We start from the raw sequence: 21684 nt of genomic DNA, 5'->3' as shown, positions 1-21684 counted from the left end.
CCAAGATCAGAAAAGCTTGTAAATTTTGTAACACCAACACTCAGGATGGTCTTTTAGAGAGAATGAAAGTCGGACTTAATCAGTCTATCTGTTGGCAAACCAAATGATTTCGTACTGAATTCAAAAAACGAGTCCGTGTTTGTAAAGAGGGTGTTGGGAGCGGATGTGAACCCCATCTATAGTGAAGAACTGGCACAAACACAGCTGGAGATGTGGAGGCCCTTCGTGTTTAATTAAAATATCAGGGGACTCCAGCCCAACAGGAGAAGGAATTTAGTGGCAGCAATCCGTGGGAATGATTCTTGGACAGCTGGTGTGGGGGGCCTCTGTGTGAGAGGTGGTAGATTCCAGCAAAGCTGGATCTATGATGGGGGCTGCGGAGTGGGTGGGCTACAAGGCAGGGCTGGAACAGTCCAAGGACTTCACAAGGGGCTCCGAGCTTAGAGATCATAAGAAGTTTACTCACAAGATGTGAGCAAAGCACAAAATCACAAAATAGATACCCCAGGGAAGGAGGCCATTCAGCCTCTTGAGTCTGTTCTGGCTCCAGGTAAGAGCAAGCCAGCAAGTCCCACTCTAGGTCTTGGCCCTGCAGCCCCACAAATTATTTCCTTTTCAAAATATCACCAGCTCCCCTTTGAACCCCATAGCTGAATCCGCTTCTGCTGCTGTCCCAGGCACTGCCTTCCTGTTCCCAACACGTGTAAAAAGACTTGCCTCTATCCTAATTACTTTAAAATTTCTAAGTAAATTTATTATCAAATTACGTATATGTCACAATATACTATCTTGAGATTCATTTTCATGCAGGCATTTACAATCGAACAAAAAATACAATAGAATTAAAGAAAGATGAAACACAAAGACTGATATATAACCAATATGCAAAAGAAGGTAAACTGCTCAAATAAAAAAAGCAAATAATAATAATAACAACAATAACAATATTGAGAACAGGAGTGTAGAGTCCTTGAAATTGAGTCCATAGGTTGTGGTATCAGTTCATTGCTGAGGTGGGTGAATTTTTCCATACTGGTTCAGGAGCCTGATGGTTGAAGGGTAATAAATGCTCCTGAACTTATTGTTTTGGACCTAAGGCTCCTGTACCATCCTACCTCTCCTAGCCTTTGACCCCTCTACCAATACTATATCTTTTGGAATATACAGTAAATTGCTTCCAATTTCTTTGAGGTTAAAACTGTAAAGTGGGGTAAAAGGCATCTTTAATGGATTGATATGACAACAAACAATTATACCATAAGACACTGGAGCAGAATTAAGCCATTCGGCCTATCATGTCTTCCCTGCTATTCCATCTTGTGGCAGTGATGGCAAATGAAGTTGCTAACTGGGCTAAATACTGTTTTATCTCCACTCTGGTCTTGCAGGGTCAGATACTGTTGTCATGTTCATGCATAAGAGATGATTGCTTTGTGAAAAATGATGGGTTGTTTGCTGTTGGTCTCCTTAGTATTTTGGTCATAACTTTCAGAATTTGAAACACCTCAGCCAAATCTTCCCTCATCTGTTCTTTGTTCCAAAAAGGACAGCCACATAACCAAAGTCCGTCATCCTTCTCCTGAAGCTGTTCCAAAGCCATTAATTTCTTTCTACCATGGCATCTAGAAACAGACACGATAATCCAATACTAGCGCTAATAAAGTGGCCACTGAATGCATGTCATGAAATTTGTTGTTTTGTTGCAGCAGTACAATGGAAGCCATACAAATTACTATAATTTACAACACAAAATTAATTGTGTAATAGAAGGATAATGTGGTCGTGTCCATTCAGAAATCTGATGGCAGAGGGGAAGAAGCTGTTCATAAAACATCTTCAGGCTCCTGTTCCTCCTCCCTAATGAAGGTATGAGAAGAGGGCATGTCCCAGGTGATGAGGTTTCTTAATGATGAATGCTGCCTTCTTGAGGCATTGATTTGTGAAGATGTCCTTGTTGATGGGGAGTCTTGTACCCACGATGGAGCTGGCTTAGTCTACAATCCTCCAAAATGTCTTTCAATCCTGTGCATTGGAGCCTCCATATCAGTCAGAATGCTCCCCATCACACATCTGTAGAAATTTGCTAGTCTTTGGTGACATACCAAATCTCCTTAGGCTCCAAATGAAGTATAGCTGCTGGCATGACTTCTTCGTGTTTGTATCACTATCTTCTTCACTGCAGTTTGGTACACGTGACAACAATAAACCAGTACCAGTAAAGCCTAGGACCTTGTATGTTTTTTAAACCAGTTTCTCATCCTGCCCTGTTCATTCAATAATCAATGGGCCTGTTTCCTCATGATCATGATCTCAAATAAAAACTGGAAATAATGAAAACCCTTGGCAGGCCAGGTTGTATCTGTGGAGAGGGAAACTAAATTAATGTTTCAAGGCAAAGACTCTTCTGCATCCCTCCCTCACCCATCTCAGCACCTTAAACCCAGCAACACACATCAAAGTTGCCGGTGAACGCAGCAGGCCAGGCGGCATCTCTAGGAAGAGGTACAGTTGACGTTTCGGGCCGAGACCCTTCGTCAGGACTAACTGAAGGAAGAGCTAGTAAGAGATTTGAAAGGGGGAGGGGGAGATCCAAAATGATAGGAGAAGACAGGAGGGGGAGGGCCGAATATCGACTGTACCTCTTCCTATAGATGCTGCCTGGCCTGCTGCGTTCACCAGCTACTTTGATGTGTGTTGCTTGAATTTCCAGCATCTGCAGAATTCCTCCTGCTTAACCTTAAAACCAACCTGTTTTGTGATTTCTGATTAAAGGTCTTCAACCCAATGAAAAAACTGACAGAAAAATCATTAATAACTAGTAGTGATATTAGTATCACTTACACTTGGATTGATATACAATGCCAAGGGAAAGTCTTACTGGTCACTGACACAGTAACATCGGCCTGTTTATCCTCATCCGATCTGATACGAGAGACAATCACCAGCAAACAACTAAAACCAAAAGAACTGCAGAACAACTGAGTTGCTTCAATTCCACCATGGACGGTCCCAAACCTGGCTGTGAAAGAAGGCGGCTTGGGCCTAGCAATCTTATCCTTTAAAAACCCAGTGCTACAGAGACTCCAACAGAGGCTTGAAATGCCTCATCTCTGGGAGAGGAATAATATGTATGGAGACAACCTGAAGGACTGGTGAGCCACTGTCGGCGGCCTATGCCACAGTAGGAGGGATGGGGCTTAGAAGTAAGATGAGCTGTCTCAGCAGAGGGAAAGGTCCCATGATGCTTCTGAGGGAGTGCTATCCAAACATGATCTATCACCCTCATGTCAGTGGATCTTAAAAGGACAAAAGGGAGATGGAGAGGTTTAGGGAGGGAACTCGGGAGCTTCAGGCCATGGCAGCAGAAGTGATGAAAATGGGGGATACACAGGAGGCTATCCTTGCTGGAGAAACACAGATATAAAACATCTGGCCGTTTATCAATAACGACAACATGTTCACTTTAACAATGATTGCAACAGTTAAAAATGGCAATATGCAACAAGTTAGTCAAGCTTGTAGCAATCAAAAGAATCTTGGAAGACTTATTTTGTGCAGTAATTAGTTAATGACAAACAGACTCGGGGTGATGTTCAAGCAGGGGAAATAGAGGCTTGTGTTGTGGTGAAGTTATGTTGCTGTATTACATAGAAACAGTAAACTAGTTCACGAATCTGAGAATTGTTTCCCAACCAAAGAAACTCAGAAAGTGAAATGAAATGTGAACAGCTTTAGCCTGACCTATGAGTAAAATTACTGTTTTCCTCAGAACACGGTACTGGGTAGTGTCAATATTCTAAAGAAGCTCTTTAACTTTATTGATGGCTGATTCAAGATTATGCTCGTCAGGATTGGCATTGGTTATAGGTTTATTATTGTCACATGTACTGAGATACAGTGAAAAGCTTTTGCATGCGTGCCATCCGAGCAGATCATTTCATACATAAGTACATTAAGAACTAAAGAGAAAGCAGAATTCAGAATATTGTATTGAAGCTGCATAGAGGATGCAATAAAGATAGACAGATGAAGTCCAGGAGCCATGTCTGTCCCTACCCCACTGGCTACACTCACCAAAGTGTCAATGAGGTTTACTGGGGTGTGGCCACTTCCGCATGCAAACAGGTACTTGGAGCCATGGGTGGGAGCTGAGTGTATGGTGGGGACCAAATGTGAGTAGGCTGCACCTTTGATCTCTGAGAACCAAATATTGATTGGTTTCTCTTTCCACGGGTGCTGCTTGACCAGCTGGGATTTTCCCAGAGTCCTTTGTTTTGGACACCAGGACATTCCTGGAACATGGGCATCCCAATATTGTTCTAATTACACTTGGACAGCACCCAAATGACACTGTGAAGCTGGGATCTGCTCAGAGCCAAAATATCACTGCAGATCCTGAACTGTTGGTCTCTGAATATTTATTTTGTTTAAGATCTGTACAGTGGCACCAGCAGGGGGAGGGATATGTTGTGGGCATGATTGGGAATGGATATATTTTTCAGAACATCCCATGGCAAGTGTTCAGAAACAGCAGACCTTAAGTCCCTGTCTAGTACTGACTTAATCCTCATTATTTTTATAGCGTTCCTTTGGCTAATAATTTTAAGACCTTAAGTACTTTATCAGAGGTCATAGGAATCTTGGCGTCAGTTTGCAAAGCTATGCAAATCCTCGAGTTTTTAAAATTGTGCTCTTTAATGAGCTGTTCAAAGAGGGTGAAATCATAAGAATCAGTACACTTTGGGGTTAAATGTCAACACATGGGCACTTATATATTTGTGATTTGAAGAAACATTGGATTACAATTTGGAAATATTCCTTTGGCACACCATGGATGGGTGAACAAACAGACAGGAATGCTTGGATCTGCTGTGCGATTGACTCCAACTAACCAGTGTTGGGTTCAAAGCCTTTTCATTTATCCACAACAGCACTGCAACTTTCACACCATACCATCTTTTTCTGGGAGCAAATGTGAAGTACACGTGATACTGTTTGCTTCATCAACACATCTGCTTCACAGATGATCTGCTCTTAATTACACTGCTGGATGTGTATGCGGCCTTTCTTATCTTGCACAGTCCCTCCTCTGACTATCTTGCAAAGATTCTTCTCTGATTACAGTCCAAAGGTCTCCCTCTGACTGTTTTTCAAAATCTTCCTCCACCTTGCAAAGGTCCTTCTTTGGCTATAAGGCACTTTGTAAGAGCGTTGACGCGTGGCCAGGTGGTTAAGGCGTTTGTCTAGTGATCTGAAGGTCGCTAGTTCGAGCCTTGGTTGAGGCAGCGTGTGTGTCCTTGAGCAAGGCACTTAACCACACATTACTCTGCGACAACACTGTATGGGTCCTAATGCCCTCCCCTTGGACAACATTGGTGGCGTAGAGAGGGGAAACTTGCAGCATGGGCAACTGCTGGTCTTCCATACAACCTTGCCCAGGCCTGCGCCCTGGAAACTTACCAAGGCGCAAATCCATGGTCTCACGAGACTAACGGATGCCTATTTATTTACTTTGTAAGGACACAAGGCTTTGAAAGTTGATAAAATGGACCACCTTCAGCGTCCTGTGCACAGTCCCATCTGGAGGACTAATGCTCTCCAGACAGTGAACTGACCCTCCTCGCGTGACCAACGGGCCACAAAGTGTAGCAGGGTCCAAGCGGTGACCACACCTCTGACCTCATCCCCAGAATGCTTATTGACTGACAAAGGGATTTGAATGCTTTTAAACACCTCTGAGAGTCAGAGATAGTTGAAAACAGCTCAAATAGATTTAGCTAATTGAAAACACTTTGAAAGAACATAATCAAAAACATATTAAAATACAAACAAAACATTAAAATTATTGGGCACTTTTGCTGCAGGCTCAGCTTGGCGACAGTCTGCACCCCAGACCTCTTGGCATTGTGCTGTGGAACAGATTGTCCCTGCTCTGCTGCTAGGCTCAGTGGGAAGTCTAGCAGTGAGCTGGAGGCCAGATGGGTCCTTGATTGTGTTTGGACAACAATGTACAAGACCCTGAGATGAATGGACCTGCCAAAGGCTGACAGTCAGGATTTCCTGCTGATGCACAGCGGCCAATCAGTCCGATTCATCCTAATGTAGAAATGCAAGACTGATAAGACCAGAAGATATAGGAGTAGAATTGGGCTGTTTGGCCCATCAAGTCTGCTCTGTGAGTCAAGTTTTTTGAACTAACACATCATATGCATTCATAACTCTATTTCCATACTGAATTCATTTGTGGACCATGAGGGCACTGTTTACTACCTGCTCCCAAACGCCCTTGAGGAGCACTTTGTTGAACTGCAATAATCTGTGTGGTCGAAGGGGTCCTCCAATGATTCTCATTCAATGCATTAACCTTCTTAATTTCTGCCGCCTTCAATCCGATTTCACAAACCTCCCATCTCCTTCCCTTCCAGCAATCCAAGCCTCCCATTCCCTTCCCTTCCAGCAATCCAAGCCTCCCATCCCCTTCCCTTCCAGCAATCCAAGCATCCCATCTCCTTCCCTTCCGGCAATCCAAGCCTCCCATCTCCTTCCCTTACAGCAATCCAAGCCTCCCATCCCCTTCCCTTCCAGCAATCCAAGCATCCCATCTCCTTCCCTTCCAGCAATCCAAGCCTCCAATCTCCTTCCCTTCTGGCAATACAAGCCTCCCATCTCCTTCCCTTACAGCAACCCAAGCCTCCCATCTCCTTCCCTTCCGGCAATCCAAGCCTCCCATTCCCTTCCCTTCGAGCAATCCAAGCTTCCCATCCCCTTCCCTTCTGGCAATCCAAATGGATCATTCCCTTCACATCTCCCAGCCTGTCCCATGAATAATTGTTAATGGGAATGAGTTGTCAGAGTTTAGCCATGTGACCATGAGAAATAGTAGCAGAATTAGGCCACTTGGCCCTCTGTGCTGCCACAGAATCATGGCTGATTATTTTCCTCAACCCCATTCTCCATCTTCGCCCCATAACTCTTAACCCTCTTACCAGTCAATAACCTACCAATCCCTGCTTGAAATACTCCCAGTGGCTTAATGTCCACAGCCTTCTGTGGCGATGAATTCCACAGTTCGCCACACTCTGGCTGAAAAACATTGCTTCTCATTGCAATTCTAAGGGGACATCCCTTTATTCTAAAGCTGTGCCCCGTATCCTAGACTCTCCTACTAATGTTAACATCCTCCCCATTTCCATCGACCCAGGCCTTTCAGTATGCAGTATCTTTCAACCTAATTATGATGTTCCTGTGTATCCGTTGCCTCTGGACGACGGAGGTCAAGATAGTGAATCATAGTTTGATCTCTGAGATGGGTGTTTCATGGAAGATTGGGCAATATGGGCCTTTACACTCAACATTTCATGCTGCCCCAGAGACCCAGGTGGATTCTGACCTTGGGTGCTACCTATGTCAAGTTCGCACATTCTCTCACTGCTTCCTTCTGCAACCCAGTGTTGTCCTGGTCAGTTAATTGGCTATTGTGTATTGTTTTCAATTTGCAAAATAAATGAAGTGGTAGTTGATAGGCATGAATGATTAGAACTAAAGGGAAATAAGAAGGGGACAATGAGACTGATGGGTTTGCTTCCTTAGAAGTTGGCTCTGACCTGATATGTTGAGTAACTTCATTCTGCCTCATTATAAACTCAATACAAGATAAGATCTCATTGAAAGACATAGATTTCTTTTAGGGGATTCTTAGTAGTGTGGAGGAACAGAAGTATATGGGGGCCTATGTCCATAGATCTCTCAATGTTGCTGTGTGAGTTGATAGGGAGTTTAAGAAAGCGTATGGTGTGTTGGCCTTCATTACCTGGGGGACTGACATTAAGTTCTGTGAGGCAATTTCGCAACTCTATGAAACTCTGGTTAGACTATTCTGTTCAGTTCTGGTTGCCTCAGGATAGAAAGGATGTGGAAGCTTTGGAGAAGATTTGCCAGGATGCTGCCTGGATTAGAGAGCATGATTTATGAGGAAAGGTTGAGTAATCTAGAACTTCTTTCTCTGGAGCACAGGAAGATGAGAGATGACTTGATAGAGGTGTATAAGTTGATAAGAGGCATTGATAGAGTGGACAGCCAGAGACTTTTTTGCTAGGGTGGCAATGGCTAATAATTTTAAGTTGATTGGATGAAAGTATAGGGACGATGTCAAAGTAAGTTTTTTACATGGTGTGTTGTGAGTACATGGATCACACTGCTAGGGACAGTGATAAAGGCAGATACATTACGGACATTTGAGAGATTCTTAGATAGGCATAAAAATGAAGGGCTATGCGGAGAGAAGGATAGATTGATTTTGTAGTAGGTTAAAAGATCAGCACAACATTGTGGGCCCAAGGGCCTGTACTGGTCTAAATTCTACGTTCTATGTTTCCTGGGAATGTCAGGAACCAGATGCTACTGTGTCAGATTATTCATGTCAGAAATGAGAAGACATTTCTGCATCCAGAGGATAATGAATCTTTGGAATTCTCTACTTTGGAAGTTTATGGGAGGCTGGAACACAGAGTATATTCAATAAACGATCAACAAACCATTTGATATTGAGGGAGTCAGAGGACAGAGAGTCAGCATGGGAAGCTGGTGCTGAGGTAAAAAGAAAATCAGCTACGATTTTAATGAGTGGTGTGAAGGTCTCTTCCTCCTGCAAGTTGTCATGCTTATAGCTTCGTCGACACTCCTAGAGTTACGCCCATCTGAAGCAGGACTGGTACTGAGGGAGAGAGCCTGGTGCAACACACTGAGTCATCTTTACTGGCTCCACTGAGTGAGATCAACATCAGCATCACAAGAGATTCTGCAGATGCTGGAAATCTTTAGCAACACATAAAGTGCTGGAGGGATTCAGCAGGTCAGTTAACATCTGTGTAGGAGGGGATAAACAGTCCACATTTTGGACTAAGATACCTCCTTAGGTCTTGGCCCGAAAAATCAACTGATTATTTACCTCCATAGATGCTGCCTGATTTGCTGAGATCAGCATCAGCGGTACCTCCTTGCCTCACGGAACTGAAATTTGCTGATTCAGGGGAGTGGAGGATGGATTATGATGGAACACACTGTTGGAAACATACCTCTCTCATGCAGCCATGTGTATACATGAGCTGTAGGTTAAGCTGAAAGGAAAGGCTACTCATTGTCCAGGCATTGATCGTGTGGATAGCCAGAAGCTTTTTCCCAGGGCTGAAATGGCTAACATGAGGGGAAATAGTTTTAAGGTGCTTGGAAGTAGGTAGAAGGGGGATGTCAAAGGTAAGTTTATCAGATAGAGAATGGTGGGTGTGTGGAATGCACTGTCTGTGAAGGTGGTAGAGGCAGATACAACAGGGTCTTTTTAGAGACTCTTAGAGAGGTACATGGAGCTTAAAAAAATAGAGTACTATGCAGTAGGGAAATTCTAGGCAGCTTCTAGAGTAGGTTACATGGTCGGTACAACATTGTGAGCCGAAGGGCCTGTAATGTGCTGTGGTTTTCTGTTTCTCTGTTATGAAGTGGTACTTGCTAGGCAAATCCTACAAGGTAGCTGCCTCCCATATTTGCCAAATTGTACTCGCTTCGACCCAACCACTTCATCTGGCAGCTCATTCCAGGTGCTCACTAAGCTCTGTGTAAAGAACTTAACTGTCAGGTCTCTTTTAAATCACTCCCCTCTCATACCTGTGCTGTCTAACTTTGGAGTCCGCAGCCTGGAGGAAAAGACTATGACCGTCCATGATTTTATAAACTTTGATGAACTCAGTGCCCTGGCTGATGAAGGCCAGCACACTTCCCACCTTCATCACCAACCCTGATGACTTGCGCAGCCTATTCCAATGAACTGTACACTATACTCCAAGATCAGTCTGCTCCAGAACACTCATGAGCACCCTGACATTTACTGTATAGGTCCTACCTTAGTCTGAATGGCCAGGATGTTGGTGATGAAGAACATGGAGGTGGTATTGCCATTAAACATCAAGGGTAGGTAGTTATCAATGATAAACCTGGTTTGTTGTGCTAACTAGTTGTTTAGTGCGAAGTGGCCTGAATAACTTTGATTTATCACTATGGACCAGAACTGCCTCCGTAACACAGTGTGCATGCAAACTGTGAGAAATTGCAGATAACGTTTATGCTGTACATTGATACACAAAAATTCTGGAACAGATAAATGATTACGTGCAAGAGATTCTGCAGATGCTGGAAATCCAGAGGGAAAAAAACACACACAAAATGCTGGAGGAACTCAGCAGGTCAGGCAGCATCTATGGAAAAGAGTAAACTGTCAACGTTTTTGGCCAAGACCCACTTTGTGTGTGTTTCTTGGATTTCCAGCATCTGCAGGTTTTCTCATCGGAGTAGAAACTCGGTTTGTGCATGGGTACACATCCTCTCAGTGAGGTAAAGGATAGCATAATCTGGTACAAACTGGGCTATAGGAGCACCGTGGCTAAATTACTGGACCCTATCAGTCTGAATCCCACTGCATACACCACCAGTAACACACACAAAATGCTGGAGGAACTCAGCAGGTCGTGCAGCATCTATGGAAAAGAATAAACAGTTGATGTTTTGGGCCGAGACCCTGAACTATTGACGAGCAAGGTAGCTCATCTGTTTAAGGACATGGTAACCATCTATTTGTTCCCCTCCGTAGATACTGCCTGACTTGCTGAGTACTTCCAGCATATTGTGTACGTTGCAAAGTATTTAAATGTGTACTTATATGGTCAATGGCGTGCTTGGGGTCACTGATTCAGAATAAATAAGTTCTCTGAGCCTTTGTTACTTTAGATCTGCTTTAGGCTTCTGTATAACAAGCAGATACATTTACACAAACATTGAATAAGCAGTCTGGTATTCGTACATCATTCTGCTTACCACTGAAGTGTGGGCAAAGCACTCCCCTTTGTCAGTGAATGCCTGTAATTAGTTACTGCTTTGAACCAATATTTAAAGGAATTCAGCTGTTTCGCAAGTTAGTTGGGGGTCAAGTCTCTTTGTGGTGAACTGTGACCCATTAAAAGCTCTGTTTTCTCAATGACTGCTCCCTCGTGTTGCTTTCATGTTCAGGGGAAGGGAAAGCAGACTATAAAGGACTCTGTGTAACTGGGGCTAGAGAGTGTGTGTGTGTGTGTGTTTGTGATTGTTTCTGGTGGGTACATCCGCACACAGGAATGTATGGCCTCAAATAGGCACATTTCGAAATGTAAACTTTCAACACTATATTTTGTTGTGCTAAAGAAGAGGCAAAATAAATACATGTGGGACAGGAATAGGATAGGATGATAAGCATTTATGAAGTTTGGAGAAAACGGAGAAGAAATATAAATCTCTGAATTGACACAATATGCTATAAAACAAGTCATATTGCTATTTACAAACTCAAATCTTTTTGCAACATGCTCCGTGCCTGAGTCAAACAAGGACTAGGGGAGATGGTTAATTATTTGAGATGACATTTGCCTTCCTGCTTCAAAATAATACACTCAATGGCCACTTTATAGGTACAGCTGTTCATCAATGCAAATATCTAAATCAGCCAATCATGTGGCAGCGACTTAATACATGAAGACACGGTTAAGCAGACACGGTCGAGAGGTTCAGTTGTTGTTCAGACTAAACATCAGAACAGAGAACAAATATGATCTAAGTGACATAAACGTGGAATGATTGTTGGTGCCAGACGGGGTGGTTTGAGTACCTCAGAAACTGCTGATTTTCTGGGATTTTCACACATCACAGTGTCTAGAGTTTACAGAGAATGGCTCAAAAACAACAAAAAAAAATCCAGTGAGTGGCAGTTCTGTGGGGTAAAACACTTTATTAATCAGAGAGGACAGGGGAGAATGGCCAGACTGGTTCAAGCTGACAGAAAGGTGACAGTAACTCAATTAACCAGAGCTGGTGTGCAGAAGAACAAATCTGAATGAACGACACCTTGAACCTTGAAAGTGGAAGGGCTACGGCAGTAGAAGACCACAATCATATAATCAGTGGACACTACATTAGGTACAGGAGATATGTAATAACTGCGTGTATAATAAAGTTCGTGTACTTCCTCTGAGATTCATATATGTTGCGAAAAGTCATAGTATTACCCTGGGTTCTTTTGACCTTGAGAATGACCCTGACAAATGACTGCATTTTAGTCAACCTCAGCAATGCAAAGAAAGTCACAGTGGCTCTTTCTGCCGCAGAAGGCAGAGTCCCCTGGTGGCCACCCATTTCAGATTGGCTTCCTATTCCCTTTCTGACATGTCTGACCACGGCCTCGTCTACTGCCATGGTGAGACCAAACTCAGGTTGGAGAGCAACACCTCCAAGTTAAGCCAAATCCAATTCTCCATTCTATCAGCCTGTGTTGCCACTGTCAGAGAACTATGGACTAGTCTGGTCTGAGGGGGAGGGAAACTGGCACCTTCTGCCTCACCGGCTGACCTTTCCCTTCCATTGATGACATTCCAGGCCTGGACTCATCACAGAAAGCTCAACTAATCTATTCCAATAAAAATGCGATTTCTAAAAGCATAATTCATCTTCGCGACAGCCAGACAACATCTCAGGCAAATAAAACATGGGATTTGATTCCATCAGTTTTTAATAACTAGAACTTTATAAAATATATATCTTTTCCTCTTTTATTACATTCTTCCTTTCTTTATCTGATTTGACATTGAGCTTACTTACATTTTCGGCTCAGATACAGCCCTTCAGTTTGTTGGTTAAGAAGATTTGAATGTAGAACAGAGAACATTACAGCACAAAACAGGCCCTTTGGCCCTTGATGTTGTCTTGACCTTTTAACCTACTCGAAGATCAGTTTAATCCTTCCCTCCTACATAATCTTCCTTTTTCTATCATCCATGATTAAGAGTTGTTAAATATCCCTAATGTATCTTCCTCTCCCACCTCCCCGTCAGCGTGTTTCATTCACCCACCACTCTCTGCCTAAAAATCTGACTTCCGACATCTCCCAATGCTATCCTCCAATCACCTTCAAATTATGCCCCTTGCTTTCTTCCAATCACCTTGAAATTTGTTGCTCAGTTGGAATGTAGAAACTCTGTTGAGGTCTGACACCATTTTCCTCACTCCGCCTGTCAAAATATGCTCAGTCTGGCTATTGCGAGCACTTTGATTCCTGCTTCCCCATTTCCCGGACATACATACACAGAAGCACTATCTGAGCATGGTAATTTATCCGTCTTGCCCTATCGGAATCTATACTTCACTGCCAATTACCGCTCATGCAGAAAATCCGGGAGACTTTCCAGTAGAAAGATGCAGAAATGAAGAGAGGAATAATGCAGTGTGATTGGAAGTTGGTGGCAGACTTAGGCCAGAGGCTCTGCTTCCCAACTGAAATCGCGGAAACCAACCTCAGACCAGACTTTGTGCTATGGTCGGCCTCACTCCATCTCGTTTACATCATTGAGCTTACAGTGCCCTGGGAGGATGCAGTGGAGGAGGCCTACGAGCGCAAGAAGCTGAGGTATGCTGAGCTTGCAGCCGATGTGCAACAATGAGGCTGGAAAGCAAGGATCCGACCGGTCAAAGTAGGCCGCAGAGGATTTGTAGCCACATCAACATCAAGGCTGCTCTGGGAGTTGGGAGTGCGAGGGAAGACACACCGACAAGCAGTCAAAGACCTCTCCAGAGCTGCTGAAAAGGGTAGTCAGTGGCTCTGGATGAAGAGAAAGGATTCCATCTGGGCCCCCAGGTGAGTGAAAGGCATCTAGGGGGTGAGCCCGGGACACCGGGATTCACTGCTGAACCCTTCGGAGGTGTCGTGGGCCTATCAGCGAAACACTGAGGAAAGAGGGAGCCCACTTGATAACCCAGAAGATGCCACCTCTCACTTGGCCACCCCACAGAGTCTAGGCAGCATGTCTCAGGAGTGCAAATAAGGGATATTAACACCTAGTCCTACATAACATACCTAGTGTTAGACCACAAGACATTGGAGCAGATTTAGGCCATTCAGCCCATCGAATCTGTTCCGCTTCATTTCCTGAACTGAGGACTTTGCTGAGAATGCAGCTAAGATAATTTGCAAGTTGATGTTCTTTACATTCCTTATCTTTGAAATGTGACAAATCAGGAGAGGATAAATTTCATGGCATACTTTAGACAAAGTAAATGATTAATCCCACAATTAGTCAGTTTGGATGCCACAGTAGCTTAGCGGTTGGCACAACGCTATTACAGCTCGGGACGTTCCGGAGTTTGGAGTTCAATTCTGGTGCCATTCTATAAGGAGTCTCTGTACATCCTCCCTGTGAAATGCATGGGTTTTCTCTGGGTGCTCTGGTTTCCTCCCACGGTCCAAAGACATGTGGTGGTTAATTAGTCACTGTAAATTGTTCCATGATCAAGGTAGGGTTAATCAGGTTTGTTTGGAGTTGCTAGGGCAGCGTGGCTCAAAAGGCTGGGAGGGTCTGCTCTGCATGGTATTTCTAATTAAAAAATAAATAAACAAACTATTGTTCCTTTCTTGCTTATTGACTTTCATACATTCTCTAAAGACTGCCTGTTGAATCTAGTTCAATTAAACTGGATGAACAATCTGAAGTATTTCAGAATCAGAATAAGGTTGATTATCAGGTTCACTGACTATGTTGTGAAATTTGTTGTTCTGCAACAGTAGTACAGTGCAATTCATAAAATATACTCTAAATTACAATAAGAGATATATATATCATATTGTCAGGGTGGAACTGGCTAATATGAGGGGCATAATCTAATCTAATAATTTTAAATTGATTGCAGGAAAGTATAGGGGTGATGTCAGAGTTAAGTACCTTGCACAGAGTGTGGTGGGTATGTGGAACGCCCTGTTGGGGGTGGTAGTAGAGATAGATCCATTAGAGTTCAAAGGTTCATTTTATTGTCAAAGTATGCAGGTACAATACAACTCTGATATTCGTCTTCTCCCGATAGCCATAAGATACAGAAAAAAACTATAGGGATTGTTGAAAGAAAAGACATCAACTCCCCCGGGCATGAAAAAAATACTCACAAACCCCAAAACCACAACCCCCTCAGAGAAAATAATAGCGACTATAACATCAAAATCCCCAACCCCCTCCTACTCAGAAAAAAGACAGCGATAAGGGCATCAAATCCCCAAACCCCTCACTCGCAGAAAAGAAGAGTGACAGTAGCGTCAACCCCACCCCCCACCCCTTCTCTCACACACAAAAAAAACTAAACGCCATCAAGAAAATCAGACCCCAAGTCCCCAACCCTTCTCTATCACAAAAACTAACATATCAGCCCCCCACCGATTGTTATTTAAGAAACTTTAAGAGGCAGGAGGATGATAGAAAAATGGAGGATTATGTAGGAGCGAAGGGTTAGATTGATCTTAGAGTAGGTTAAAAGGTCGACATAACTCTGAAGGGCCTGTATGGTGCGCTGATGTTCTACGTTATATGTTTTAAAATTAAACAGGTCGTGCAAAAAGAGAGCGAGAGTAGTGAGGTTCATGGGTTCATTGACTGTTCGGAAATCTAATGGAGGGGAAGAAGCTGTTCGTGCTTAATTGGACTCCATAAAGAATCCAGCTGAGAAGTGCATCGAGTCATGGAATTAGATACAGCATGGGAGACAGGCCCTTCGGTCCAACTCCGTTTATTTCTTTACTTAGAGATACAGTGCAGAAAAGGCCCTCCCAGCCCAACGAACCGTGCCGCCCAGCCACCCTGCTTATTTACTCCTAGCCTTTACAATAACTAATTAACCTACTAACCAGCAAGTCTTTGGCCTGTGGGAGGAAACCCACGCAGTTACGGGGAAAACGTACAAACTCCTTGCAGATAGTGCCGGAATTGAGCTCTGAACTCCGATGCCCCGAGCTGCAATAACGTTACACTAACCACAATGATACTGTGGCGCCCAACTCACCTATGTCAACCAGGTTGCCTAACCAATCTAACACCATCTCCCTTTATTGACCCATATACCACAAAACCTTTCCTAACCACATATCTGTCCAAACGCTTATTAAATGTTGTAAGCGTACACACCCCTACCTGCTAGAATGAGAACAGTGAGGACCTTTTCAGAGTGAGAATGTTAGTAAGAGTCACCAAAGACTCATGCAAATTTTTACAGATGTATGGGGGCAGTCATTCCAATTGGCTGCGTCATCAGTGTGAAGGCTTCAGTGCATGGGATTGAAAGAGGTTCCACAGGGTCATAGACTCAGATATCTCCATCACAGGTACAACCCTCCCCACCATCGAGCACATCTTCAAAGGTCGGTGCGTCAAGAAGGCAGCATCTATCATTAACTACCTACACCATTCAGGACACGCCCTCTTCTCACTACTACCATCAGGGAGGAGGTACAGGACCCTGAAGACCCACACTTAATGTGTTAGGAACAGCTTCTTCCCCTCCGCGATCAGATTTCTGAACGGTCCATGAATGCTAACTTGTTATTCGTATTTTGCACTATATACATATATATATTTTTTGTAGCTTATTGCAAATTTTTTATCTTGCGTTGTACTGCTGCTCTAAAACAAGGCATTTCACGACATACTGTATGTCAGTGACAACCTGATGATGAAGAGTGGATTTTGGGCTCTCATTCTGACTGACGCTGCTGATAAAACAATATACAGACCTAACAGGGTCTAAGCATAACAATTCACATTTTGTTGCCAGTGTGAAGGGACACTTACACCTGCACATCAAGTTACCTTAGTTGGAAATCCCATAGGAGCCAGTTGCCCATACAGGACATGTGTGAACAAGCAGCATAACATATTCTTAAGCAAACAAAAGGGTTCTTCCCATGACCCACAAGGCCTCTTGTGCAGGTCAGAACATTCAATTACGAACACTACATTATGCCCCCCACCTTTTTATTCTGGCATCTTCCCCCTTCCTTCTGGGCTCTAGTCATTGACTGTTAATTCTCTTCCATAGATACTGCCAGACTTGCTGAGTTCCTCCAGCATTTTGTGTGTGTTGCTTTGGATTTCCAGCATCAGCAGACTTTCTCGTGTACATAATTGCAAATGCTTATGAAGGGATTCTACTGGAATAGTTTGTCCAATTATAATTATGACCATTAGATTGGAGGCTGAATGCGTTATATATTGCCATTACACAATAGAAGTTGAAGATATTTAGATTATGAGGACACGTAGTCCCATTTTACTGTCATTTAGTAATGCATGCATTAAGAAATGATATATTATTTCCTCCGGTGTGATATCACAAAACACAGGACAAACCAAGACTGAAAAAACTGACAAAACCACATAATTATACATATAGTTACAAACAGTGTAACAATACCATAACTTGATGAAGAAGTCCATGAGCACAGTAAAGTTCAAAGTTTCTCAAATGTCCCACATCTCACACAGACGGGAGAAGGAATAAAAACTCTTCCTGCCATGCCGACCGCAATCCGACTCTAAGTCATCCGAAAACTTCGAGCCCTGTTCAGCTCTCTGACACCGAGTACTGAGCGGCATCTCTGCCGAACGATTTGACCTCCTTCTTGGTCGCCAAAAGCAGGCAAGGCCGGGGATTTTGAGGCCTACCCTCCGAAAGATTCCTGACCACACAGTAACGACAGCAGCGGACGGGTGTTTCAGAAATTTCTCCAGATGTTCCTCTGTGCTTTCACGTCTGTCTCCATCAAATCAGAATTGTCCACGGCCCCTATTTAACAGATACAACATCATTTTCACCGGAGAGCTGTGCACAGGAACCTTAATGATTGCATTCTGCGATTGTGGCAACGTTCTTTAAGAAGCCAAAACTAAGAATGTCTCAATGTGTTTTAAGTTTAATGAAATAAATCCTTGAACCTTCCCCTCTGTCCACCTGGTAATCTCCTCCCATGACTGAGCTCAGGATAAACTGTCTATTCTAGGAGTCTAGCATGAGACATTTGAATGTCTTATCTGCCTCACATGACCAACTAATGTAACTAGGGCCTTAAAGTTGCCTCTTTTTGTATGTGGTTGTCATTGTACAGCAGCTCATGCATACACATCACAGAGCCTGATCCAGATCCAATGGAAAGGGGACCAAGCATGGATATTAACATCCATATACTGGTGAGCACAAATGTAGGTGACATGTGGCAGGTATAACTCACTCACTCACTCTTTCTCTCACACACACATTTACAAACACAAACTTGCATGTGCACATGCACACACATACACACATATACACACACAGATAGACACAAAATACAAAAACAAGTGTGCACACGTACATACACATGCAATGTACCCAGATAGACACAGACAGACATATAGAGAGACACACATGAATATACACATGCACATATAAACACACGTAGATTGACTCACACACACGCACGTCCACACACGCACACACAAACACACACAAACACACACACAGAAAAGCACTTGGGTTCAGGCAGTCAGTAATCATACAGTATAGCAAGTTGACACAAACAATAATGACTGGATGATAACTTTTCAAGAGGAGTTTGAGGGATAAATATTGGCCAGGGCCCTAGGGAGAACTCCCCTGCTTTTCTACAAAATAATGTTGTGGAATATTTTTATATCCACTTGGGAGAGCAGATGATGCCTGGCCTGAGAGTGTCAGTGAATAATTCCCTCCCTGAGAGCAAAAATGAACTGCTAGTCTGGATTATGGGCCTAAACCTTCGGGAGGGAATCTTGAACTCTGAATCCTCTGGAAAATTTAGCCATTAATTGCACACAGTGCACAAAGGGCCCTATATGTTACATCTAATGTAAATCAAAAGCTGGCTCTATTAAGATTCCGTAAACCCAAAATTAATTCCCTTGTGAGGAAAAGTTTCATAACATTATAACTAGTAATTCATTAACTGTCCCCTTGCTGGTGGGCAAGTACTGAATAACGTATTATGCTTTACAAGTAATTATGTACAATTACAAAATGCCACAGCTGATATGTTGCTTGGTTACAAAAGCTCTTGTCCTGAGGCTATACACCTGGTTTTATCCTCAACATTAATGAATCTGAATTGTTCTACATGACAAATCCCCAGCCTTATATATGGACTGTTTAGAATTGGTACTGTATTGATAAGCCCTGATAGAGTGGACGTGGAGAGGATGTTTCCAACAGCAACAGAGTCTAGGACCAGAGGCATAGCCTCAGAATAGAAAGACATCCCTTTAGAAGAGTGATCAACCAAAAATCTCACTTTAAGAACTCTTTACCTCGTTATTTCATGTTCTTGTTATTTATTACTATTTATTTAAATTTACATTTGCACAGTTTGTTGTCCTCTGCACTCTGTTCGATCGTTCATTGATCCTGTTAGATCCTCTATTGGATTTGCTAAGTACGCCCACAGGAAAATGAATCTCAGGGTTGTATATAGTGACATATCTGTACTTTGAGCTTTGAATTTTGATGAGGAAGGATTTATTTAACCGGACCATGGTAAATCTGTGAATTCCTGCGTTTTGGCCCTGGAGGAATGCTGTTTTGTTTAGCTGTATATATGTGTATGGTCGAACGACAATTAAACTTAAACTTGAACTTGGAATTCATTGCCACAGATGCCTGTGGAGTGCAAGTCATTGGATATATTTAAAATGGAGGTTGATAGGTTCGATTAGCAAGGGTGTCAAAGGTTACGGAGAGAAAGCATGAGGATGGGGTTAAGATGGATAATAAATCAGCCTTGATGGAATGGTGGAACAGATTCAGTAGTCCAAATAGCCTAACTCTGCTCCTAAATCTTATGATATTATAGTCTTGTGCATCCTGTAACCTACCCTCTTCTCAGTTTTGGCTATTATGTCACTTCCTGGAATAAAAGAAATAACAAAGTTTTCTCCTTTCAGCGACTGTCTGTTTCTCTTTCAGTATGTAGTTTATTTTGTTGTTGTTTTTCATGTGTTTAGTCAAGAACTTTGTGCCTCATTGAGTTTCTTCTTCCTGGCCCCGGCTCCTGGAACCTTGATCTATGCCACTGGTACCACATGGACAACTATATTAATGTGACTCTTTCAGCCGTCCTCGCTCTGCCCATTGAAAACTCTGCTGCCTCCACTACCGGCACTAAGACTCAGTCACCCCTGAGCTGGCTAATCCAAATTACCCAGTTGTAAGCATGGCTCAGTTTTAAAATCCATAATCTCAGATCCTTCCCTTCTCTGGTAATCTCCTGCTCTTCCATGGTGCAAAATACCTCTAATTCTGATGTCTTACTTATCCCCAAATTTAGCCCAATTCCATAAATGGTGCCCTTGTCTTCCTTCACCAAGGACCCAAGCTTCAGAATTCTCTCCCTAAACTTTGTAACTTTCTTTCCTCCTTTAAGGTACACTTCAAATTCTACCTCCTTGTCTGTTGGGTAATCACAGACCCCAACATTTCATTTTGTAAGTCAGCATCGAAGTTGGTTTGATAATGTTCTGTAAACAGGCTCAGAGCAGGGTCCCTCTCCTCCAGCTTCACCTGTCCATACCCCAAGTACATTCTTTTTGTCCTGTTTAAAACCAACCTTTGCTCGGCTGTAGCCGGTGGCGAACGTTCTGACTGGTTTTGTCACCTCCTGGTATGGAGGTTCCGATGAACAGGATTGCAAAAGGCTGCAGGGAGCTGCAGGTTCATCCAGCTACATTACAGGCACAAGCCCCCCTCCACTGAGGACACCCCCCCTCCATTGATGACACCCCCCCTCCATTGAGGACACCTCCCCTCCATTGAGGATGCCTCCCCTCCATTGATGACACCCCCCTCCATTGATGACACCCCCCTCCATTGAGGACACCCCCCTCTGCTGAGAAAACCTCCCCTCCACTGAGGACACCTTCACAAGATGGTGCCTCAGGAAGGTGGCATCCACCAGTAATGACTCTCACCATCTGGGACACGTCCTCTTCTCATTACTACCACTGGGAGGTACAGGAGACTGAGGAGCCACATTCAACACTTTAAGGACAGCTTCTTTCCCTCTGCCATCAGATTTCTGAACGGTCCATGAACCTAAGAACACTACCTCACTATTTCACTTTTGTGCTATTTATTTATCTATTGTAATTTGTAGTGATTTTTTTACATCTGGCACTGCACTGCTGCCACAAAACAAATTTTATGACATCTCAATGATGATATACCTGAATCTGACCTCACAGTCTACACCATTATGATCTTGGGCCTAAGTGTTTGACAAGAACTCCAGCGCATTTATACCAAGATTTTTAGTTTATTGAGATACAGTGTGGATTTGGCCTTCCTGGCCCTTCGAACCACACCACCCTGATTTAATCCTAGCCTTATCTCAGGACAATTTATAATGACCAGTGGAGTCTGAACCGTGGGAAGAACTGGAGCACCTGGAGGAAACCCACACAGTCATGGGGAGAAGAAACAAACTCGTACTCTCCTTCCAAGAACTCTCACTCTTACTCTCGTTCCAAGAACTCTCACAATGCTTTATTATTTATAAACACCTTGAGCTGGATTTGAGGGATTCATGTGGTGTCTAGCCAAAATACCAAACATCATTCTCTCATGTGCTGTTGGGCATATCAGTAAATATTCAATGAACTCACTTTAATATCGCTCTGATTGCCTTCTAAACCAGATAGCAACCTGTTTTATGTGCATTAATGTCTCCACTGAAACTATAAACCTAAGAATGCAATATAAATTCACTGATCACTCATTCAATATCACTGACAGTAATTG

At 43.2% G+C, this 21684-nt stretch overlaps 1 protein-coding gene across 5 annotated transcripts in view; it reads left to right on the top strand.

Annotated features, from left to right (window-relative positions):
• Window positions 1-21684, top strand: part of LOC140212137 (collagen and calcium-binding EGF domain-containing protein 1-like) — a 210105-nt gene that overhangs the window by 60876 nt on the left and 127545 nt on the right. The gene's annotated exons all lie outside the window — the stretch shown is intronic.

The sequence above is a fragment of the Mobula birostris genome, chromosome 18 (genome assembly GCF_030028105.1).
Source record: "Mobula birostris isolate sMobBir1 chromosome 18, sMobBir1.hap1, whole genome shotgun sequence".
In the NCBI taxonomy this organism is placed as follows: Eukaryota; Metazoa; Chordata; class Chondrichthyes; order Myliobatiformes; family Myliobatidae; genus Mobula; species Mobula birostris.
Note: the sequence above shows the minus strand (reverse complement) of the source record. Positions and strands in the feature narration are given on the sequence as shown.